This window comes from Sminthopsis crassicaudata, chromosome 2, assembly GCF_048593235.1.
Source record: "Sminthopsis crassicaudata isolate SCR6 chromosome 2, ASM4859323v1, whole genome shotgun sequence".
Classification (NCBI taxonomy): Eukaryota; Metazoa; Chordata; class Mammalia; order Dasyuromorphia; family Dasyuridae; genus Sminthopsis; species Sminthopsis crassicaudata.
In genome coordinates, this window is record NC_133618.1 from 97,167,647 (window position 1) to 97,194,297 (window position 26,651).

General features: G+C 32.5%; 1 protein-coding gene across 20 annotated transcripts in view; it reads right to left on the bottom strand.

Moving 5' to 3' along the window:
- The window catches only part of LOC141554693 (neurexin-1-like), a 980,690-nt gene that overhangs the window by 490,706 nt on the left and 463,333 nt on the right, over positions 1-26,651 (bottom strand). The gene's annotated exons all lie outside the window — the stretch shown is intronic.

A 26,651-nucleotide genomic window follows, 5' to 3' on the forward strand; every position in this document is an offset into this window, starting at 1 on the left:
CAATCTTGAAAATTCAATTAAATTTAAAGTATCACTACAAGAGCTCTGACAAGAGAGGTTGGCCATGTGATACCTCTAGGGTGCAAATCAGGTACCATCAAGACATATTGGATGGTTCTACTCTGCTAGCTTCAGTAGATTCCTCTGTGTTTGTAGCATCCAGCCTGTGGCATTTATGTTCCATTTTAATTTCCAGTGAGTCATTTGTATTCAAAGATCTTTCCAGTAGAGAATCAAATATTTGCACCACTGAACACCCATAACAAATTGGCAGCATGAGGAAATAGGGAAGGGAGAAAGAAGACAAATTTGATTCTCAAAGTAAAAATCATATCTTTTAGAGCATGGACATTTCTTTTTACTGGGTGAAAAAAGCTGCTTAGAGAATATCTATTGGAATGTGTTGGATATTTTTACTCTGTCCCTGGCTTTGGAATAGCAGATGGTGGTACTAACTTTTATGAGCCTGGTAAGAATTCCAGCATATCATCATGGGAATCATCATGTAAATGAAGTTTCAACATTTTCTCCACAATTCAATCTTCTCCAAACTCAAAAGCAAACATGTGGTCCTCAAAGACTACAAACCAGATAAAACAAAAATTTTGCAGGATCTGTCTCTGCCTTCAGATGCAATGAATTTAGTCAAAGGAAATGTTCAAGTAGACAAGTAGACTCTTGGTTTCTTTGGCAATAAGCAATTTTGACCAGAGGAAATGAGACAAAATTGGGCTGGGGCAAATTTCTTGCGATATGCCTGGCATTATACACAGAATATGACATTCCCTCTGAAGCTATCTAGAACCACCACAAATTAAGAGGGGCCTAAATCTGTTATTTATTATGTACCGATAGGCCCTCTTACACCCACATTCACCCATTTTTTGCTGACTTTGGTGCTTCTAAATTGAACTGCTTGATTTCTCGGAATCTAAATCTTTCTTTGCTTTGATTTTTGAAATTTCTTTGTTCCTTTACATTTTATCTGATTCCATGGCCTTGATCCTAAATACCTCTTGCATATAAGTTCTTAAACATTTGGTTGCAATCTTGCCTAATGCGGTCCTGCTTGTAGATACATAAACCTTAGAAGCTTAAACAAAGAGAAAGATATCTTTTTTTTTAATAAAAGGATATATACTACAAAGGGATACTTCGGAATTGTTGCTGTATTAAATATAATAATATCAAGAAATCTGTAAATTCGTGATGCACAACACATGGGTGCTTAATAAATATCTATTGAGTGATAGATTAATCTCTAAAGTCACTATGTCATACGGAGAAAATGCTGGGTGTGATGCATTATAAGACTTTGCTTTCTTTCCTGTTCTGATAACAGAATGAATATGCACAAATTATAAAACATGGCTATAAATTATGTTACTCAGATTGGGATGGGGCATAGTGGACAGATAGGACGTCTAAGAAAATGAGTTGCCACAGAACTCATTGATGGAAGCCAGTTTGTGATGATAAGTCTCTCTGAAATGAATGAGAAACAAGCACAATCCTGCTATCAGAGTCATACATGAAAAAAATAATCTCTAGAACACAGTTTCTTATCCATACCATGATCAGAGATAAATCAGATATACAATCTCTAAGTTTCTGTCTCTCTCTCCTTATACCTTTACCATTTATACCTATACTTATACCTATATCTAATCTATATTCCTAGTCTGATACATATATGCTATAATCCTAGCCTAAAACATATAACATATTCTTATTCTAATGTATTATATAGTATATCTTACTTATAACATATTCTAATATAGATGTCCCAAAAGTCTTAGTGTAAGGCTTTGAAATTTAAATTCTACTCATTTGTATATTTACATTATATACCATATATGACATATCTCTGTTCTTTTACAAGTTACATCAACTTGTTTATATATGATATCATATGTGTGTATTAATAATGATAATAGCTAGAATTTATATAGTGTTTTAGAGTTTACTAAGCACTTTGTGAATATTTTCTCATTTAATCCTTGCAGCAACCCTGATAGGTTAGTGTTATCATTAACCTCGTTTTACAGTTAGTTTAAACAAGGTAGATGAAGATTAAGTGACTTGTCCAGGATTATATAGCTATTAAATGTCTGAGGCCAGACTTGAATTCAGTTTGTCAAGGAGTAGAGTATATTCTCTTCTTTCATACTTTTTTTTGAATAGAGAATATTCCAACTCATATATGACATATCTATGTGAATTATCCGAATATAGGAGAAAATGCATAATGTTTACCTATTTATTAATATAAACATATACACAATGACATGTATGTCATTAATCATGGTATCATGATATGACCTGGTTCTAGAGATTATATTTTCAAGTTTGGGCCAATAAACAGAAAATATAATTCACTTCCTTTCACATATGAGAGATTTACTCTCTATTTTAACCTTTCTAAAGCCTTGAAATATTTCAGAGGGATATTGTCTACTGATAACCTTAATCAATGTTAAATGAAACTGGCTTTGTTTAAAATCCTGTTTCTGTGCACAGATGCAGATTTAAGGTTTAATGATTGTTTTATTGCCTAATTTATATGATCAACAGAAGTCTTATTTTTATTACTTTTTCTGACACTTTAAAATTGCTTGCAATTTTAAGATTGCTGCAGTAAAAAAGGATGCTGATCATATAATTAGAATGATAGAATGATAGCCTTTGATGATTATCTAATTTATCTTTGTCATTTACAGATGAGGAAACTAAAGTATAAAGATGAAGTGTCATGCCCAAAGTCATACAGTAGGTGAACAACAGAGGTGGAATTCCAATGTAGACTCTTTAATTTCAGACCCTATATCTTTCCTCTGTACCATTGGCATATAGAGACAAAGAAAGACATTAAGGAAACATAAGCATGTTCAAAAAACATGCTTATGTTTTTGTATATTGTAAATAATTATAGTTGTATATTGTATACAATTTGACCTGTCATATCACTCCCATGAGAACCATTAAGACATAATTTGAGCAGAGAATACTCATATGTGAATATATTAAAAACATACTCACACATATACACACAACTACAGTGGAAAGTTGTTGCCCTCTTTCCTTCTGGACAGTTGGGATTAAGTGACTTGCCCAGGGTCACACAGCTAGGTAGTGTTAAGTATCTGAGACTAGATTTGAAAATGGATCCTCCTGACTTCAGGGTTGGTGTTCCATCTACTGCACTACCTAGCTGCCTTCTGACAGTCATTTTTTAAATAAGAAAAATAGCACAAGAAAGCAAACAATCTTTTTTATGAGAAATTTCCTTCCTTTTTTCTTTGGAAAAAAACAAGAAAAAAAAATAAGCTGGTGTTAATTTTTAAAACACTTTAAAATGCAATGAGGTGGGGAAGTATTATGGATATTGAATTTTGAATGTGCTTTTAGATAAGGTCACTTTATTTTTTGTTTTGCTAAATTGCTTTGTCACAAGAGAGCTCTTATGGAGTGGGGACAATTTGGAAATGTTTGTTTATAAACACAAAATATATCAGTGGCAACAGATTGCCCAGTGGATAGGGTGCTGAGCCTAGAGTCAGAAAAGTCTGAGTTCAAATTTACTTGCTAGCAATCACTTAACTTCTGTTTGCTGTGGTTTCCTTAACTGTTTTCTCAAGAGTTTTCTCAACTTGTTTTGCTCAACTGTTTTTCCTCTCTCTCAGGGATGTTGAGAATCAGACAAGGTAATATTTGTAAAATGCTTAACACAGTATTTGGTACATGGTAGGTACTATGTAAATGCATATTCTCCCCTCCCCCCTGTATCATCAATAAAACTTTAAAATATATGAATAAAAAAGGAAAAAAAATCAAATGTGCTTTAGTGGGGTGGGGTAGGTATGGTTAAAAAAATTCTATAGTGTTTTGAGTTTATGAATGATTGGAAAAATAACCACATATTGATCCATCTTCATACAGTCTTAGTAATTTTTAACCTAATTAAATGAATTATATCTCTTAATAAGGAGTTTATATTGCAATGATGATTTTGTGGCTAGGAACTTAATTACAGGGATTAGAAAGATTATAAAAAAAAAGAGAGAGAGAGATTATTCAAGTCAACAGAAAAGGGGAGTTTCTTTGACATAATCCAAGGGAATGTAGTAATTTTTCTCCCCTTCTTTTTTTTGAAATCTAGAATAATTAATATGCCTTAATTTTGCCAGGGATCTGATCCTATTATATTCCTTCAACTACTCTATTTTACTTTGTCTTTACCTGGGACTCAATAAAAATCTATAGATTAATTTATTATCTAGAAAATTATAATATCTATAATATATAATAGTATGTCCTTAATTTTGGGATCTATTCTCTTTCCCTGATGGTAGAGAGTTCTATTATGTGATCATTACATTGTTTTCCCTTTTATTATATAGAAAGTAAAACCTAAGAAAGTTTAGCAATATTTTAGAAACTTTTCCCAATCTCAGGTAGGATGATCAGGTAGGATCTTAAATAACACAGTACTGTCATTATTGCCATTATTATTGTCACCAATTAATTTTAATGAATATATATATTTGATATATGATCCTAGGGGCTCATATGGAAAATTAATATGAAGAAGTCTTAATCTCACTTACATGACATGTTCTATCTCCCTGCCTGCCATTGTTCCTCTTACTCCCCTCATGCTGCAGTATTCTCCTTCCTCAATTCTATCTCTTACAATTTCTAGCTTCCTTCAAGATCAGTTCAAGTATCAGCTTCTACTTTGTCCCAGCTGTTAGTGATTATCCTGTTTTAACTTGGTCTATGATTTTATGTACATAGTTTGTTTTCCACAATAAACTCCAAAAGGCAAGAGCTCTTCCATTGTATTCTCCTCCCTTAGCTCTCAGTACAACACTTAGAACATGGGAAAATCATAAAACCTCATTGATTAATTAATTGCTAAATCTCTGCCCATAATAGAAATGACTTTGTCATTCTAATACTGAGCCTTGGCCTGACCTTTGGATTATATTTCTTCCTCTACATTCTCCAGCATTATCTCCTCTGCCACTGGCAAAGATTGCCCTTCAACTTAACTGGGGATTTCCCTAATTAATAGCCAGGGCCATGTCTACCTCCTGTGGCAGGCAGATAGTACTTCTCCTCTAAATATATGTAACAAAGGGCACATAATTCCTACTTTTCTTAGTCTTTAGACCAGATCTCATGTTGGGATGATGGCTTTAACTTTAAATATGATCTGAGTACAAAATAAGTGCTGGAGTTCTGAGGGCTGCTCTTATTTGAGGGGAGACATAGGGTCCTAGAGGCAGGAATTTGGGTCATTCTCTTGATCTTAAAAAAATAGATAGATAGATAGATAGATAGATAGATAGATAGATAGATAGATAGATAGAGATAGATAGAGATATAAACCAAGAGTCCTATATTCAATATCAGCTTTGAATATTCATGCCAGCATTGCATAGAGGATAACTTCAGTAAGAAACTTTACTATGAGGGGTTTTAATCCTGTTATTTCTCAGACATTTTTATCATGCTCATGTTTGGCAATGCAAACCTTCTAAAACAGTGGCCCAAAACGAATGAGCAAAGGAGTTCTTTAGCTGAATTTTGTAACTGACCATGATTTCCAAAATACCAGGAATGACAAGTTCAAAACCTCCAGTGGCCTAACTTCATAGCTCTATTTTGCATCAATTTGCATTTGTTTAAATCACCACAGGTGTTGGAAAACAGACAGGTACCTGCTGTGCTGGCCTGGGCTGCCAGCCAGTAAAGCCCTCATTGGTATGGGGATAGGAAGGGAGATTTATGGCTAAATACACTATGATTTGCCAAATTCACAGTTTTTGGCACTTCTGAGACTGTCTGAGATTGTAGTCCCAGATACAGCATGCAAACAAATCCACAATGAACTGGATTCTAAACGTTTCAACCTGAGGAAAATACAAGGCTACATTCAGCATAATAGCATGCTCAGGAAAACGAGGAGCTTAACAAAGATTCACTGTCCTATGAAATAGAATGGGTAAATTCTGTGAATCCCAATGACTGAATATTTAATAGAGGAATAAGTGCTAACAACACAAATTTGTGCAGAGGAGATTTATGGAAATCCTATGTTTACAACCAATCCTCATTTTGAAAATATCCATGTGGTAAATGAATTCAAACATGAACCAATTTTTTTAAGGCAACACATACTCTATATTTAGTCTTGATGACCACCGAGCTGTCCCTATAGTGACAATTACTAAAAGTGATGTGTTCTGACTAAAGTCAATTGGAGAGGTCATGCAGTAAACCAGGAAAAATCAGAAGAGGTGGGTTCTTATGAGAACTTTCCAGCTGTTTCTATTGTCTCAGGCAAGTTATTTGCCTCACTTTGAATCTCAGTTTTTCCATTTATAACAAGGAGGTTAGACCTAGAAGATCTCTAATATTTCTTCAAACTGTAATAGCCTCTGTTGCTAAGAGTAGACACAGTGAAAATTATTCTTAACACAAGAATACATTTTCAAAAATGATCAGCTTGATGAAAATTGAATGATTCAGAGTCAAAAAGGGTGGGAAGAAGGAGAAAGATTCAGGTTAATAGGAATTGCTTTAAAACAAAGAAAATCAGAATAAAATCCTGTACACAGAACTTTGGTTTATTGATATTTATAAAAGCTTTTAAAGAAACTTAATTTTTTCATCCACCAATCTCTCTTTCTCTACATCAAGAATTTAAAAGAAAAATCTTTGCATTAATAGGATTATTCTTGATAGAGTAAAAAAGAAAAAAAAATACCAAACAAGTAACACAATACCATTTTTGGTGGCAAAAAATTAGTCCCCATTTTTCATTGATTACTTGTTATTAACAAATGTTTTAACATGAATATCCTATATCACTCCTCCCTGTCACTTCCCAATAAGTACAAAGAGCTATCTACTCACCACACTACTTCCATTTTCTTACCAACTAATGACTTTTCGGGCTTTTACAATTTCACTTCAGAACTCATCCCCCTACTCAGATGGTTTCTCATTGATTCATTTATCAATTATTTCTTTTTAGAATATATTTTATTAATACCATTTTTTACCATGGACTAGTTATCATTTCCTGATAAACCTCTAACTTTTCCTTCCCAGCAATTCATATCTTATGCCAAATAATTATAAAAGATATAAAAGTTTTAGCAAAATTTCTTCCTTCCTTTCTTCATATCCTTTCTCCTCCTCTTCCTCTTCTTGTTCTTCTTCCTGTTGTTGCTGTTGTTGTTCTGTTTCTTGTTCTTTTTTTTTCCTCTCCTCTTCCTTCTTCCTATTATTCTCTCTATTCTTCTTCCTTTTATTCCTTCTCCTTTTCTTCCTTTTCCTCCCTCTCCTGTGGTTCTGGCACTTAGAATAAGTGCTACAATAAGGTAAGGAAGGCATGTACCTTCACACCACTTCATCTGAGCCTAAGTTTTCTCATAAATTAAATGGGGTCCATGATAATTATAAGATTGAAGTCATATAAGTTATACAATGTTCTACATAATGGTCAATGATCATTTGTATTAGATGTCTCCAATCATTAAAAAGTAATGTCTTATACTAATGAAGATGCCACTCCTTCTTAAAAGATGACACAGCTATTCCTCCACATCATTGATATAAACATTGGAAAATTAATGGTTTCTATGATGTTATGTTTTCTCTTTCCCTAAAAGTGTTATCATATTTAGTACTAGGTAGAATCTTCCTGAAATGATTAGTTATCTTCTTTTCTCCACCTCAAACTTAGTTCATTTTAGAAGGAAACTTATACAACACTACCCTAATAAATACTAGAGACGCCTAATCAGGAAAAAGCTAGCCATAATGCTCACTAATAAGTTTTGAAGTAAACATCACTCTCTCATCTTAAATGACATGTATGTTAAGATGATAAAAATTTAACTGCTTCATTTAGTTCATACAAAAACTCTCTAACAATATATCTAGATATATTTCTAACTAACTAGCCATATGATTTGGAATACACCTGCTCTTCTTTTGGGATTTCAGAAATCTTCAGAAAATGAGACTGTTGAAAGAGTTAAGTTTAATGGTCCCTTGTATCTCTAAAATTTTGTGATTTAAAATTTATTTTTAATTTTTTTCAATATTTTAGAATCCAAATTTCAAATTCAGCTAATTTAACATTTTGGGCAACCATGCTATTCTGTATGAGCTTGGTGGGTAGAGAAATAGAGACATATATCTAAATTAAATAAAATGTATAAATATGAATGAGGAAATAGAGACATATATCTAAATTAAATAAAATGTACAAATATGAATGAGGAAATAGAGACATATATCTAAATTAAATAAAATGTACATATATGAATGATATAGAAACAGTTTTAAGGCAAGGTATACAGTTAACACTTAATAAGTGATCATAGAATGAATATTTTTTCTGGTAAAATAAATTAAAATAGTCATTGATATATTGCACCTCTTAAAAAAAGTTTCCACAGATAAAAAAAATCTGGAGGTAAGACATTAAAGAACTAGTGATTTAGCATATATGATATTTAATATTTTATTAAACACCTATTTTGAATAACCTGGCATAGTAGATAGAAAATAATAGCTGACTCAAAAAATACTGAATTCTCATTTCATCTATTTTGTTTTGTGTTCTACTCTTCATAACTGTATTGGGAATTTTCTTGACCAAAAGACTGGAATGGTTGCTATTTCCTTCTCCACTCATTTTCCAGATGAGGAAACTGAAATGAATTTAAGTGATGTGGCCAGAATCACACAGGTAGTGTCATACATCTTTATTGCATCCTGGCAATTCAGTTATCTTCTCAACTTTTTTTTTTTTTTTTTTTTTTTTTTTTTTTACTGAAGAGATCTCTTCTGGTAGAAGTGTGTCCTCTCCCTGAGATTCTATATATCAATGAAATCACAAATCTAAGCTCTGTGCTTATCCCTATGGAAAAAGTATAGAAAGAAGAAAGAAAAGTACATTGTGGTAGGAACAGTGTAGCTAGATAGTGAGAATGTGGGGGTATGTGGAGAAAGAGGAGAGAGGGATGCAGGGGAAGAAAGATAAAGTCATAGGATAATAGGCTTGTTGTAGAAGTGACATACTAGGGAAAAGTTATTTAATAAGTTTAACAGGTAAGATGAAACCAGTTGACAAAGAATCCAAAATTACTAACTGAAAAGTTGGGAATTCATCTAATAGGCAGTAGGAATCAAATAACAATTTTTCTGGTTCTCATGTAAAACTCTTTATAAGCTGCCCTGTTCCAGTACTTTCAGTATTTGATCCTCACAAAACCATTTTTCACCATCTACAATCTAGTCATACAGACCCACTCACACAAAAGACATTTTCCATGACTCTGCCTTACCCTGGCTGTCCTCCATACATGTTATGCTCTCCCTTCTTACTTCTTGCTCTTAAGAATGCCTGGATTCCTTCAAGTTTCAGATCAAATGTTGCCTTAAGAAAGAAATCATTTTTGATCTGTTCAGTTTATCCTTAACTCTAAGCTAATCTTCCATATATCTACTTCTGACCTACATTGTTTAGGTCTATTTATGCATATATTGTCTCCTAAATTGGAATAGGAGCACCTTAAGTTTAAGAGCTTTTTTTTTCTTTTTCTTTTGTATCTCCAACACTTTAGTACAATGACTGACACATAGTAGTTGTTTTAATAAATGCCTAGTAATTGATTTATGAGGAGCTAACAAATGTTTTTAATTTATACTTTAAGGATCTATTTTTTCACATATATATTCCTTACCAGATGTGATTTTTCAAGTTTTCAAAAGTGATTGTGGATAAAAAATTCATTATTCTGTGGCCAAACTGATAATATGTCTTTCTGATCATAATTAGCTTCTATACTATTCTATGGTTAAATTCATACTTAGTAATATATGATTAATCCATTCAAAACTAAGCTAATACTTTTACATATGAATATCTTGAATTGTTCCCTTTTTATGATTTTAGTACTTCATTTGTAAAACCAAAATTTTCTCCTTTCTCCTTACTCTTAAAAAATTATTTTCACTCCTCTCCCATCCAGAATGCATAATATACAAGCTTAATATATTAATATTTATTGCAAAAACATTTCTATTGAAGTTATGAAATGGTTTTTCTACATCTATCTGTATTAACAAAGAATATTGTGTTACAATTTAATATATACATTTTGCTGTGAAAATATTTCTTTCAAAATGGGAGGCAAAACCACCCCAATTTGTCTAACTTTTTTTTTTAACAGTGATTGGGGCTGCCTTATATTAATTTAAACTTGTGACTCTATCACAATACTGATTAGCAGTTAGCATGATTCATTTCTTCAAGCTAGGCTGAACAAACAATGCCAGATTGGCATTTAGGAAATACAAATTCTAGTCCTAGATATGTCATTTATTTCTTGTCTGACATTGGCCAAGGCATTTCAATTTTCTTATCTAGAGAAATAAGTGGGTGGGACTAGATAGAAAATCTAGGGTTCCTTTATGCACTAAAATTCTATAGTGCTAGATCACTTAGGGACCAAATTTTAATTTAGTTTCAATTGAATATCCTCCATCTCCCATCCCAGCTTCTCTACAAGATTACACTTCCCTTATCTGTTTAACTAAAATATAAATTAATAAATATTTGTTTATTTACAATATATATGGGTTCATAGGAACCCATGCTAATAGATAATACATACTGTTGATTTGTGGATCACTGCGCTTTTATTACACAATGAAACATTTTCAAAAATAGCCTTTCCCTGCAGCTAAAGGACAAGTTTCCTTCTGGCAAGTACAAAGTATAAAATACCTCAACCTTGAATATTATAACATATATACATTCATATACCTAAATTTTCAGGAAGAACAGGTGAATGAGCCTCTAGTGTTGTAGCATACAAAACACTAATAATACAAAAATTATATAACTTCTAGAAATTAGAGTATTCTTTTGACCTCTTGGAAGGAATATATTTTAAATGAATATACTCAATTGCCCATTCCTTTTATTTATTTTTGTTTTTTCCCTTACAGATAATGCCTGAATGAAAACTCCAGTAGAAAGTTTCGTTTCTTAAGTTAGGATCTCTTTTGTTTTTCCTCTTGTACATCCAGTGTCTAAGCACAACAGATACATCATAAATGAATAGTTAATTGAGTTCATATATTAAACAATGAATTTGATAAGACCCCAACATGCCTATTTTTCTTCATTCATTTGACACTAGATGGCGCAATGATTCAACCCATTTTATATCTATAATGATACAGTAGGTGGCCCCCTGCTCAAGAAAGGTGGGGAATCTTAAAACTTTGACTATTTGAAGAGACCCTAAAAGATCATTTCATTCATGGTCTTTCTTTGACTTATAGGGTGAAGTGACTTGTCCAAGGTAATGAAACAGCAGATGAATGGAGAGAAAATGAGGACATCAGATCACAGATTCTTCTTGTGTTCTAATTCTTTCTGCAGGGCCCTTTGCATTACATCATATAATTTCTCCAATGTTATTTGAGAAGCTGTTATTCTGTGCTTGGTGGTTTCATAGTTTCTGATTCGTAAAAGATATTCCTTTTGAAGGAGGTAAGAAGTTTAACTGCTAGCCCATAATATAAACACACACTATCTTGAATTAAACTTTACATGAGAAAGTAATACCTATTGACACTTGTTGGAAAAAAAAAACACATCTGTGTACACACACACACACACACACACACACACACACACACACACACACACACAGATGCTCACATTTCCTTTCTTTCTCTGGTCCTTAGACAATTATAGGATGCTGCTAATTATCTTCCCAGCTATGTCCTCATAGTGTGGTAAAATCCCTAACTACATATACACAGGGGCAAGACTTGAAAATTGTGTTAGCTTCCCCCTCCCCATACATATTAACCATTGGAAGCATCTATTATTACAATTCTTCACTTTAACTCCAGCCTTCCAAGTTAATGCTAGTGTGCTTCTCAAAGGGCATTTTTAATTGATACTAATATTATTTATATAGAGATATATATGCTACATATAAGCAAGTCAAATAGGTTATTACCAGTATGGATCTGAGGTAAGAAGTGAAGTATGTTATCAGGGTCACATGTGACCAAAATAGGAGGTAGACAACTTCTAGGAGATAGAAAACTTCTCTGGCCTATATAGAACCCCCAAATTATTAAGAGGCCCCAAAAAAGGCCTCTGTCATTAGGGGTCATCTTCTATGGGGGAATGCCTAGTAGAACAAGGACAAAAATTACACAATGTGAGAAGGCATAATTTATTTATACTTGCATTATTAGGGTAAGTAATCCATATTAATGAGATCTCAAATCTGTTGGGGTAAAATAGGATGTTCTCTCATAGATAGCTGAATAAAACTTCAGGGTCTATTTATTTTGACACATTTTACAGATGCAGAAACCAAGATTCAAAAACATAATCTAGGATTTATAAAATGTATTTATTTTTGCTGATGGTTAATTTTTAACTAGTAAGAAATTTTGTAAAAAATAAGACTATTTAGATAATTGATGTTCATGCATTTAATGTAAAAATCATTGCTAATCTCTATTATCATTTAATTATATTAATAATGTAGCTAGAGAATTTGTCTTCTCAGATCAACTTAGAATAGTCATTCCTTGGTTAAATGCTAGTTCTGTAACCAGAATAAATCATTTAATCTCTCATGACCTTGGCAACTCTAAAAATAATATTAAAGATTAGATGACTATATGTAGTAATGAAGTGAATTTATAATCTTGGAGTTCCCTGCACAGATAAAATAAGGGATTTCAATAAAGAAAAATAAAAAATACTACATTTTTGAGGGGAGGGGCTTGCTGAGCATGAGCCTTTACTTGAGTTTGAACACTACTTAAAACATGAATGCACCATAGACACAAAAAATTCTCTTCTATACAGAGTCAGATACATAAAGGACACAATCATGGACAATTAAGCTGGCCAAAAGAGAAATGGACTATATGAAAGGGTGGGAGGTGTCCCTTCACTGTATGTTTTCAAGCAGAAGCCAGACTTCTATTGATAGGCATTCAAGACACCTAATAGTATTTCTCTCCACAGCTTTTTGTTTTTGTTTGTTTGTTTGTTTGTTTGTTTGTTTGCTGAGGCATTTGGGATTAAGTGACTTGCCTAGGGTCACACAGCTAGGAAGTGTTAAGTGTTTGAGATCACATTTGAACTCAAATCTTCCTGATTTCAGGGCTGGTGCTCTAGCCACTGCTCCACCTAGCTGCCCCTCTCCATAGTTTTTTAGAGTCCCTCACATCTATCTTTTTAGCTTTCTTTCCTCCTTTCTTTTTTTCTTTCTTACTTCCTTTTCCTTTCTTTCCTTTCTTTTTCTTTATTTTCCTCCCTCCCTCTCTCCTTCCTTCTTTTTTCCATTCTTCCTTTTTTCCTTTCTTTCTCTCTTTCTTACATACTTCTTTCTTATCTTCCTCTTTCTCTTTTCTTCCTTTTCCCCTTCTCCCTCTTTCCCTTTCCTCTTTCTTTCCCTTCTTCCTCTCCTTCTCCTTTTCCCCTTACCTCTCCCTCTCTCCCTTCCCTCTCCCTCTGCCTCTTCCTCTCTCTCTCCCTTCCCCCTCTCCTCTTCCCCCTTTCTCTCTCCCTCTCCTTCTCCCTCCCCTTCTCTCTCTCTTTCTTTTTCTCCCCCATCCTTCCCTCTCTCCCTTTGTCTACCCTCACTCCCTCTCTCACTTCCTCCTTTCCTTTTCTTTTCCTTTCCCCCCCTCCCCCAGGATATCCTCACTATCTTCCCCAGGTTAGATGTGCTTCAACTAGCAAAGAGCCTGATCTTATTATTGATCAGTATGTAAATTTTGACTTGTTCTATTTCTGTTTCCTCATGGGGCTGCCTCAATGGCAAACTGATGGGCAGTGTGTCTTGTGTGACTGATTAGATAGGAGGAGAACAACCAGAAGTGAAATTTAGGATTTCTAGACTGAATTCTTTTTCAAAATATCTTGAAAATAAGTGGGAAAAGGGAGAGAGAGAAAAAAAGGTTTTCCTTCTTTGTTTTCTGTGTTAACCACACCTTCCTTCCTTGTAAGGGACAATCAATTCATTTCCCTGGAAAATCTGCAAAGTGAAAATGCATTCTTTCAGCCCTCTTGATTTTTTTCTCCTGGGTGAATACATACTTTTCATATATACATAGATATTGTGTATTACAGGAAAAGCACAAGCAAAGCATATTCTCCTTAAGACTACAGCGTCCTCCTTATTCTACATTATGTTAGAAGCAAAGTTCATAGTTCTTTGTTTTCTGTTTTCTAGAGGGTTTTAGTTAGTCATTGTGATCAGATACTATGTCAAATCGCCTATTTTTGAAATATACTTAGAAAGATAATATATTGAGATTCATTCAGCTAATTTCTCCTGGCTGCTTATCTTGATGAATTTCCTCCTGTTTCTCACACTACAGCTCTCTAGATCCCTTGGAAGATGTGGGAAAAGCTTAATTTGATTGCCATACAGGTATTTTAGAAACAAAGATAGAGGAAGAGACAGGTTAAAATGAAATTTTCTGATTCTACTTAGAAATTAATGCCCTCCAAACTCAAAATACCTGCATTAACTAGTTTGTAATTTTTGACACTGATATGTGTGTTTCCATATCCTATTATACAAATGAAAATTGTTTCAGACATTATATTTGAATTCCCAGTACATGATACATGGTAGGTACCTAATAAATAATTAATTAATTGTCTGATTTGTCCTTCTTTTCCAGAAACTTTCATATATTTTCCTGGACACTGAGTTTAGGCTCCTAAAATCCTGATGCTTCTTTATCTTCTAGATCATTGAAAGTTCCAAATCATGAGTGATATTTTAGTGCGGGAAGAGGGAAAAGGAAAGTTAGTCAATTCCTACCTAAGCTATTTCAATGACTGAATCATTTCTTGGCAAGGAAAAGCAGCATATTTAGAGTTATAGCTCTTTTAAACTTTTAAAAGCTTGATAATTTTTCTAAGAGGCATCACTGCCAATTTGATCATGTCAATTTGAACATACCAATTTGCCCCAATCCAAAGCCTCAAATCAGCTGACATGCATGTTTTTCAATTCTTTGAATTTTAAAATGGTCTTATCAGTCTCAACTATCTCAACTACCAACTGGTAACATATAATAAACATTTTTTTAAAAAGGCATAGCCACCAAATCCATCAAAAACCTATGAATATAATTCTTTCCCACCTACTAGATCACATCTTAGGACAAGTGGAGAGGATATGGAAACTTGACATTTCCATAAAGAAGTCATTTAATCCATCCTACAAAAATATTTTATTAAGAGCACACTATGCAAGCGAATATGTTATGGATACACCCCAAAAAAACTACATAAAAAAATTTCTTCTAGGAGCAGCTAGGTGGCGCAGTAGATAGAGCACCAGCCCTGAAGTCAGGAGGACCCAGTTCAAATTTTATCTTAGACACTTAACACTTCCTAGTTGTGTGACCTGGATAAGTCAGTTAACTCCAATTGCCTCAGCAAAAAAAAAAAAAAAAAAAAAAAAAAAAAAAAAAAAAAAATCTTCTCTGAATGAACTACAAATACATACATACATACATACACACACACACACACACACACACACACACACACACACACATATATATATATATATATATATATATATATATATATATATATATATATATATATATATATATATATATATATATATATATATATATATATATATACATATAATACTGGGGATATATAATAAATAAACCTCAACAGGTAAAATCTGTGGAAGGAAAGAGCAAGAACAATTAAGGGAGTTAGAGGAGGCTTTGAGTAGGAGATAACACACACAAAAAGGGGATATCTAGGGGGGAAAAAAAGAGTAAAGGCTCTTACTCTAGGATAAAAAGATCTCAGAGTATAGTGTATATTAAAAATCAGGCAACCAGTATCTTTCTTCCTTGTAGATTCTTCTCTGTGATGATTTGATACATCTATTTGCTGGAAACTGAAATTTCTATAGGACAAATCAACCTTTCCTCTCCTTATAAACACTCAAAGTCTTTGTTATTATTAGCCTAGTGACTGGCCCTTAATCAGCAATAATTATTTAAATTTAAGCAAGCCAAAATGTTGATAGAAGCTTTCACTAAAGTCCTTGTTTCCCTCTTCAACTTCTTCATGTTTTATTTTCATATATTTTATTTTAAAAATAAAGAGGGACTTTCTTTTTTCTGTTCTGTTAATTGTTTTCCTGATTAAAGAGCTGGCTAGTGGAACGTAGGAGAAAATACAAAGGCCTGGGGAAATGAATCAATTTTCAAATGATTTAATATTGTCAGGCTCCCCTGTTTCTTTATCAAATGAAGTGATTCTTCTAAACTTTCTGTCAGCTATGATTTCTTTGAGGACCATAAGGAGCCCTTCAGCCTTCCTTGCCTCTATTTTGACTGCTTCTTGTCCTTGGCAATGCAGTTCAGGCAACCAAAATACTGTTTATAGGGGCCTCTTTTAAGCTGCTGAGCAATTTTGCTCCATTGCTGTGTCGTTGGTCACCGTGTCAGATTCAGGGCACCACTGACAGCGCTGGATTTTGAAAGCTTTGAGGTTTTTCTGGCTATCAGGAAGAATAATTTGACTTCTCTTAGAATAATATAATATTCAGCAGAAAAGATCTGCTGCACTCAAGGTCATGGATCTTGGCTCCATGGATGCTGGTTACACAACAGAATGTTCAGCTACAGTTTTCAAATCATTTCAGATGTTGCTGCAGGTGTGGACCAGTCAGGGGAGCTTCTTGGCTGCTGGTTAGCTTCTACATTTGTATCTCCTTTCCTAACCTTCTACCTTTCCCATCCTCTGGAAATCATAGCTTTTAAAGAGTATAAACTGCAATTGTGAACTCTTTTCTAAGTTATATAAGATGTAGGGCATAGTGAAAAATAGTTGGCAAAAAGCAACATTTGAATATGGGAGAAGGGCAGTAAAAGAGAGGGATGTTCTGTATTCTTTTATATAAATATATGTAAGTACTATTTTACTTTGCTTTGTCAAAAGATGATGTCTCTGAAAACACACACTAGAATATACTAGAACTTATGAATTTTAGGAGAAACAATAAGCATTCTCTTCTGTGCTTCAAGAAATTTTCCTTTTACAAAATGGAAAATTCAAAAAATGCATCCAACCCAAATAAAGAAAAAAATAAATAGAGAAATATGAAAAGCTAAGCATTTTGAGAGTACCTGCAGAAAATATTTTTCATAAGGAAAAAATAAATGTCATAAGGGAGAGTGGCCAGTAAGCATGGACTCTTTAATGAACATCTTCATTCTTGCTCTTTATCAAACTGGCACAAAAAAATAAAATAAAATAAAATAGTATGAAGAATTACAAGTCTCCAAGAGAAAAGAATCTACTTTCTGTTGCTTGCCAATAAGGATATTAGCCACCATCAGTCCCTATAATGAGTACATCCTCCCTACAGTATAGATTATCTTTTTGAGGAATTCCATCATGGCATATTCCAAAGAGTTAAGTAGAATGGGAATAAAGAATGTAATAAACAATCTACTAGATTTTATATATGTATACTGAATATATGTGGGAAAATGGTATAAGGTATAAGTAGTTGCTGAAAGAACTTTGCAAATACCCATATTTCCCTTTTTTGAAGTTATTTTAAGTGCAAATGACACTTATCCAATGAAATTCACAAAAACACCAGTGCCTTTAAAATAAAATATCTCTTTTTATTAGAAAAAAAAAAAAAACAGATCATTCTTTTTTTTTTTTTTTGTCTTATAGTGATACATAGCAAAAAGCATATTAATCTCAAAGTGCATTGGATCTCAGTGGTTGGTAAACACTTTTAAACAAAATAAAGATTTAAAAATCCCTAGAAAATAAATACTTCCAAATGTATGACTGAAATTTAATGGGTCAGAGGAAAGTTATACTTTTTATACAGATAATTACTTCTTTCTAATTAGAGCTAATGCAATTAATGTTCTATACAGGTGTAATTACCTGTTTAGAAGAAACTAACATAATAAAACTGATAATTAAGTTTTGACATAATTTGAGTTTGAATTATGTCTTATTCATTAAAATATAAAGCATTTACATGGTATTTTCAGTTTAGGAAGCAGTTTACATGCATTATTTCACTTGATCCACATAAGACGAGTATGTTATTTTCTTATTTGTTGCAAGTATATCTGTAAACAATGTTGTTCACATTTAAAATAATGATAGGAAACATTTTTACTGTACTTTATGGTTTGCAAGGAGATTTATCTATATTATCTCATCTGATTCTTACAAAAACTCTGTGAAGTAGAAGCAATTATTATTCCCACTTTATAGATTATGAAACTGAGAGGTTAAGTGGCTTGTTCGTAATCATATTGTCTCAGGTAATCATATTGTCTCAGGTAGGTATTTTTTGCTCTTAGTATATAAATCTATTGGTGTGCACCTAGTAGATACTTAATATTTTTGAGTATTGTTAAACAAGTCACAAAAAAGTTACAAAGTCCCATATGAAACAAAGTTAAACATTTAATAACACAGTTACACTAAAACTTTTGGTATATCCTTTATATTAACTCAGGAAATGTCTTTTTTTTTTTTTTTAAAACATACATTACTTAGAAATATAATGATATGGTGTTGTGTTGAACTCTGCAGAACTATTACACTGTCATGAGTTGCAGAATGGACATGAAGTAATGAAGACCTAGGATATAGCAGCTAGGTAGCACAGAGGATACACTAGACATAGATTCTGGATTCAAGAATTTTTTAATTTCAATATGGATTCAGAAACTTTTTAGCTATGAAACCATAGGCAAGTCATTTACTCTCTGTCTGCCTTAATTTCATTCTCTTTAAAACAGGGTTGTTAATACTACCTACCTCCCAGATTATTGTTAGAATAAAATGATTTAACAGACAAATTACTCTGTAAACCTTAAAACAAGTTGAATCTTAGTTATTCCCTTCCTCCTCTCTATCATTATTACCATTATTATTTATACTAGCTCTAACCACTTAGTGCCTCAGGGAATTCTCTAAGCACTCTCCACACCCACTTTTTACTTTCTTTGTATTATATGCTATAATTACAGTGTGAGATATATAGGAAAGCCTTAATAAATGCTCATGGACTGATGCTACTATCACAAAACAAGTCCCCTCCACCAAAAAAAAGAAAGAGGAAAGGAAGGAAGGAAGGAAGGAAGGAAGGAAGGAAGGAAGGAAGGAAGGAAGGAAGGAAGGAAGGAAGGAAGGAAGGAAGGAAGGAAGGAAGGAAGGAAGGAAGAGACAAGGAGAGAGAAAGAAAGAAGGAAAGAGAGAAAGAAAATAAGTCATGTCTACAGACTAGTTAAATTGTTTCCCACCCCTCTTTTAAAAATCACAGTCTCACAAATCACAGGATGTGGAAAATAACACAGTGGTAAATGTAGACACTTAACAGAAATGTTTTTCTCCAAAGAATCTTTGAGATACTAGACACTGAGTTACTAAAAAATTCTGTGAGACAGAATTTTAAATGGAAGTAAGAAATAGATAAAAGGGAGAAAAGACCATTGTGCAATTTCTCTCCAAAAGTTTGACAGCACAATTTACATTTGAACAAGAACAAGAGTTCAAAAAAAATCAATCAAATCAGTCATTTTAGACTAACCACAAATTGTCCTTCATGACTATTACCTTTTATATTTTACTGAACCTGGAATTGCTAATCAAGTTTGGCTGAAGATTTAAATAAAATTACTATCTCCTGGGAGCAAGAATAGTTTGTCTTTACAATATTATTCACCTTAATCATACAAAGGCAATGCCATTTGAAAAAATGGTCTGGAGGTCATCATCTCAGCACACAAGCACTTTGAATGATCTATGTGTGCAATGTGGTAGAAAACATTCCCATGGGCATTATAAAACCTAGCATGTGTGTCTGTACTTAAAAAAAAAGTCAAGGATAAGTGGGAAATAAAGTATATCTTTTAAGAAAAAGAAAAAAACATAAATCTCCATTATTTTTTATAAAACCCAATAACAAGGGTTAATGATTGGGTGGAGGAGGGACTTAAGAAACATGATAGTACCTACATTCATAATAGCATGGGTAACTGTCATAAAATGTATACAAATCATCTTTAAAATTCATGATATGAAAATAGCTTAAGAACTAATTAAATAAATTCTGTTCAGCAAAAGTGAAAATTAATTACTGGGCCATATTAATGCATAGAATCTCAGACAAAGTTGGAAGCAACCTCAGAGGTCATATAGTCTAACCCATGGGATTTGAAGTCTCATTTTCTTTCTACTCCACCAAAGGCTTTGGCAATGATCCTTGCCCTAGAGCATGCAGGAGGAAATATAGCAACAGTATTACTCAGCCTCACCAGGAGAGTCAATCAAACAACCAACAAGCATTTGCTAAATACCTACTGGCACTGAGGATATAATGGCAAAAACAAAAATAGTAACTGACCTCAAGGAGCTACTAGGTTAACTAGGGAAGGCAATATACGTGGATAAAAGCTTATATAGCATGGATTTAAGTTGATTTTAGTAGGGAAGGAACTAACAGTTGAGTGGGAGGAAATCAAATAAGGCCTCATATGGAAGGTAGGGTTTGGCTTGAGTGTTGAAGTAATCAAGGGATTCTAGAGAAGAAAGAGAGAAGTTATTGGAGGTCGAGCAGTTAAAAAACATGGGAAAATTATATATTATAAATAGCAAGAAGTGGACTGTTGCTATTTGTAGAGGATATACAAGGGACACATACAATCCAAAATATGGAAGGAAGAAGTCCTAAAGAAAAGAGAAGAAATAGAGATATATTTATGCAGTAGTTGGAGAAAAGGTACTTGGAGAAAGGAAAACAAAATAAAACAAGAACCTCTACACTGTTGCTTTCTGTCTCTACCAGCACCCAAAACCTAGATATCTTATTCTGTGCTTTTCCAATTAATACCTGACAAAAAGCTAATAGAGAAAATCACATATAAAAAAATCTATATTCATTACTCAAGCTTCCTTTAATTGCTTTGCTAAAGTGTGTCAAATCTAGTTATCCACTAAATGCTGATGTTTTTGGTAAAATTCCCAGGTGCTTAGTTAGCATCAAATAAAGCTCTAATATCTGAATGTATTGACCTAATTTGGTTCAATATTAGACCCAAGGGATTTACATGTGTGTGTCTCTGCTTGTCTATATATCTGTACATTTATAGAGTACATTGATGAATAAAATTATATTAACCAGTTGTAGAGTTTTCTGGTAAAACATATCAGTAAAATAAATACTTATAACTGATATTCTCTCAATATTGGAACCAGAAATTATGTGGTCAGATTCTACTTTATGGTGGTAGGTATTTTTTGAGTACATTGAAAAGTCTCAGAACATTTCAGTGAAAAAAAAACGATATCTCTATTCCACTAGCCTTAAATATAGAGGTCACAAGAAATTGGAAGGAACTAAAGAACAATTTTCTTTAAATATAAATAACATATATGCATGTGACATAAATATGTAATACATTCTCAAATCTAGCAGTATCATTTAGAGAGACCAAAATTAATCACATTTTTGTCAATATTTTATTTTTTAAACTATTTTATACAATTAAGAAAAAATAAGACCAATGAAATTCAATAGAATAACTCCTAACCTTCATCAATCAATCAAAAACATTTATTAACTTATAATATGTATTATATATTATTTGGAGGTAGACAGTTAAAATATGGTGATGACAGATGGATAATTGTATATGAAAAATAGCAAGAAGTGGACTATTGCTGTTTATATTACATATATATTAATAACATATATCACAAATATTATTATATGTAAGTAATATAATATATATATACATATATATATATAAATAACTTATAATTAATATGATGAAACAACTGGAGAAGTACCAGAAGAAAACAAGAAAAAAAGAGGGGCTTAATTAACAGGTAAAAGAGAAACATACAAATCAGATGCCATGTTTCCTCAAGTTAAAACTTTGGAGCTTTTCCCATTTACTACAACATTTTGTCCTCTGCCAGATGTAGTTTCAGTAACGAGGAAGAAAGAGGAGACACACTGACATGTGCCAATTTGTTTATCAGCAGGAATGATTCGGCCAGTGATAGGTTGGTTCATGGTAAAAGACATCTTCTCTACACAAAATCTTCATTGACTCAGAAACTCAATCCACATTTTATGAGCAAGCTGTATTAGAGATCACACTTAACAGGATCAAGTCCCTCAAGCATATAAAATATTGTTCTACATTTGATATAAGGGCTAAATAAAACAAAATGAGTCTGAACCATTTTAGTCCATTTTTCTATTGAGAAGATGAAAACTGGCTTATCCACTTCTATACCATCCCACTATGGCCCAACATGTAATCAGTGTTTGTCATACAGATTGTTTCATCATCATTCTATCTCTATGTTTTCACTGACATTCCTCTTCTCTTTGCTGAAACAAACCTTATTTATTCTTATCTCATCTTTTCTATGAATCCTTCCCTGATTATTCTGAACTCATTTTTGTTACTTTCTTCTGAAATTCTCTAAGACTCAAAGTGCATACTACTCATATAAAGTAGCAACTAATTATCATTCTTATATTCTTTGATACAGAGAAAGACAGGAGAAATTGGTGACACAATGTATGTATACTTAAAATTGTGATATTACTTGCATTACCTATTTCACAGAGTTTTATTTGAGGAAGATATCTTCTAAATTCTATTGAACTATGAGCTAATCTTATTATTACTATCATTATTATTGCTATCATTATCATTTACTGAAATTAAAAGCTGGCTATAGAAAACAAATTCATTAGTGTGTCAGAAATAAGGTCTCTGAATGACCACCTTTCTTGTCTATTGTCTTTTCAAACAATGTCACTCAACCAAATTCACTGATAACAATGGAGCCACCAAACTTTTGCTTTTATAGATATGGTACTATCTGTGATCTGGAGATATATAATATATATATAGATAATAAAATTATACAATAGGTATATATGTGTTTATATATGTATATACAAACACACATATGTATATAGGTGGTATTTTCTAACTACACTATCCATTTACATCAATACAATGTGCCATGGCTATAGAATCATAGATCATAGAGTTAGAAATGATCTTAGGATTAAGTCCAAACCCATCATTATGTATATATATATATATATATATACATATAAAGAAAATAAGATGTAGATAATGCAATTGCTTTGCCCATGATCTTTCTTGAAGACAATAAGTAACACAACTGAGATTTAAATCCATACACTGTTATTCTAAATCTAGCATTCTTTCTAATATACCATGGTGCCTCTTGTGAAGAATCAGCATAATGAAGAAACTGGATTCATAAAATTGGAATTCAAGACCTGGGTTTAAAGCCTGCCTCCAGAACTTAATATCTGAGTTCTAGAACAAGATGTTTAACATTTATTAGGTCCAAGCAACTTTCTAAGATGAGAGAGAGAGAGAGATCCTACCTCATCTTTCTTTCTTTCTTTCTTTCTTTCTTTCTTTCTTTCTTTCTTTCTTTCTTTCTTTCTTTCTTTCTTTCTTTCTTTCTTTCTTTCTTTCTTTCCATCTATCTTTGTCTTACAATGATCAGTTTAGTAAAATTCAAATAGGATAATTAATAGGATTTGGTCAATAGGAAAAGAAAGTGGTGATTTTTTTTTCAGGGGCCACAATTGCTAAACAAGATATAAAAATATTGAGATCTGTATCAATGTGTGTGACCACAAAGATCCCTAGGATTCCAAAGTCAGTGTATTTTTAGAAATGAATAAACTACAGTAAAACCACTGATCTTCATATTTTGTCCCTTACTTATTAAGGTTATCTGAAAAACAATAACAATGACTACATTTCTACTTCATTTTCAACCTTAAAGTGAAGTAGACAACTAAGTTTTTTAAAAAATATATACACATATATATTTATATCATAATATATTTTTATTATTCTTATATTATATTATCATTACTCTCTAGTTATTTAATAACTCCTTTCTCTTCTTCCTCAGTTGGAGGCAATTTCATAGAAAGTGATTCTTATTCTATAAAAGCCTCAAGTGTTTACTTTGCCCCATGCATATAACAAGAGTGGAAAAAACTGCAAATATGTGACAAAGTTCCATGTGTTAATTAGGAAAGTACTATTGTTTCTGTTCATGTTTTCAGGACTGATATAAAATTATAAGAGAAATCTCACATTAGTAATAATCAATAATCACATAGCAATAATCGAATGGAAACACTGATTGGATTTAGAGCGAGAGAGATGCCTTTGGGATAAAGGAGAGTGATCTAGAAGTGATCCTAGAGATGATGTTATCTAGATCTCTTAGACGACATAAATGGTGATCTATAAAGGGGTAAACTGAGATCCTGAAAAATTTGATGACTTTCATAAAATAGAGCACAGCTAATAATAAGCAGAATTGGAATCTCAACTGAGAATCCAGTTCTCCTTTTATACTCCATTGTGTCACTTAGCTGTTTAGATTGTGTCAAAATCCAGCATACTGTTATAGTGGAAAAAATCAATCAAGTGGTTCTCACAGGCTTATTCACTTTCTTGTGTTATATTCTTTTCCCATAGATTGTCAAAAGAAAAAGAACCTACTCTAAAGTTTAAGCATCGAATAAAATTGCCTCCAAACAATTAACGTGGCAGCACACACGCCACTAAGTGGATCCAAGGCAGCCTAGTATTTTACGCCAGTCTTTAATGTCAGGTTGCTTTTTTATTCTAGGGGTCAGGAAAACAAACACACTGTGAGCTCATTATTGTGCATGCCCAAACAAGCAGAAAAATAGGCCCTTTTCCAAATGCTAGACAATGAAACCAAGGATTTTTTTTTCTTTTTACCTCACTGTAATTTGAGTGATAAAATACTTGCTAATACAAGCTATTAAACAGACTAACAAATGGAAACCAGTGTCTTATATTCTATTTTAAAACCCTCCTCAAAGGGTTCTAAATGAGCTGTTTATTTTGAAACCCAAAAGACATTTATATTAGTACAAAGTTACCTCTTATATATCTTATCTTAAAAAGAAAACAAAACTTGAAACTATATTTGAAGCTGAAAAATAAAAGATCTGCCAAAATAATTAATTGGTGTTCCTAAGCAACAATTATTTCCAAATGACAGACAAATATTTCATTGATTTCAATTACCTTCAAAAGTTTAAGGTCTTATCAATACAGATGCTCCATACAATGATATATATTGAAACTCATTCATACCCTAAAGTCTTGGACAATTTTTCTCAATGGCACCCTATAAATCTGCAGGGTATTATTACCCTATTGAAAGTCTTCCTCCAGTTCTCTTGATATTGCACAAATAACAATGTAAAGGTTCTTCACTGATTACAATTTGCCCTTTCCAGAGGACTTGAACATTCATTCTTCTTTTCTCATCATACATAACTTGGTTGGTAATATTTTAATAAGTTATTTAAAACAACTCTCTGTCTCATTATTGCCCTTTGGGTAACCTGCTATTTTAATATTTCAGGCATTTTGGAATTCCATGACTTGCAATCATGTGATATCATTGAAAGGCTATTGATTTTAAAATATCTACTTTAGTATTAGATAAATGCTTGAGGTCATTAAAATCAAACTTTTCCAAAGGTCAGGGACAGTCTGTATTAGATAGATTCTTTTTTCCTTCTTTCTATTCTACTCTGACCCCAATTCATTGTTGAAGTGATATCTAGGGACAAAATTAGACTTCTCTATTGAGTAAATCAGTTACAGTAAACCCCAAATTATCTTCCATATGATCATCAAAAACCTCTCTTACCAAGCATTTCTGTGATTTACTAATGTGTAATTAGTACATGTAATTTACTAATTTACTAATTCAAGAATGCATTTTAATAAGAAATTGATCTTAAAACACTGAAATCTTAAAGTATTTTCTCATCAAATAATGCTGAATATAGCTAAAATGTTAAATTTATTTTATTTTTTTTTCTAATTTTGTTCTAGTTTCTTTTTTAGTTTTGTTCTGTTTTTGCCTTTGCCCTTATTTTGACCTTTTCCCTTTTCTCTATATCCCCCAGACTTACTGCAGTATCTGACACATAATAATTAAGTACTTAATGTTTGCTGTCTATCTGGCTATTTATTTGACTCATCTTAGTGATAACCCTAGATTCTTGAAATGCAGATCAGTGGTTTTCAAACTTTTGATTCAGGATCCTTTTATACTATTAAAAATTATTGAGGATTTGCACAAAAGGATTTTGTTTACATAGGATATGTTTATAGACATTTACAATGCTAAAATATAAATTAATTTTGAATTTGTAGACACTCTGAAAGGATTTCTGAGAACCCCACACTGGTTTAAAACAGTGCATGTTCTACCAAAAAGGAGACTTTATGATCAACCTAATTAAATTTATGGTAGTTCATTGTCCCATGTGATTATTTCCCCCCCCCACAACAACTTCTGTAAAGTATCTTCTATCTTTGAGAGAAGCTGTAATCTAAATCCCTAGAAGTTTCTACAATAAAGAAACGATAGATCCTTAATGTATTGAAGTAAT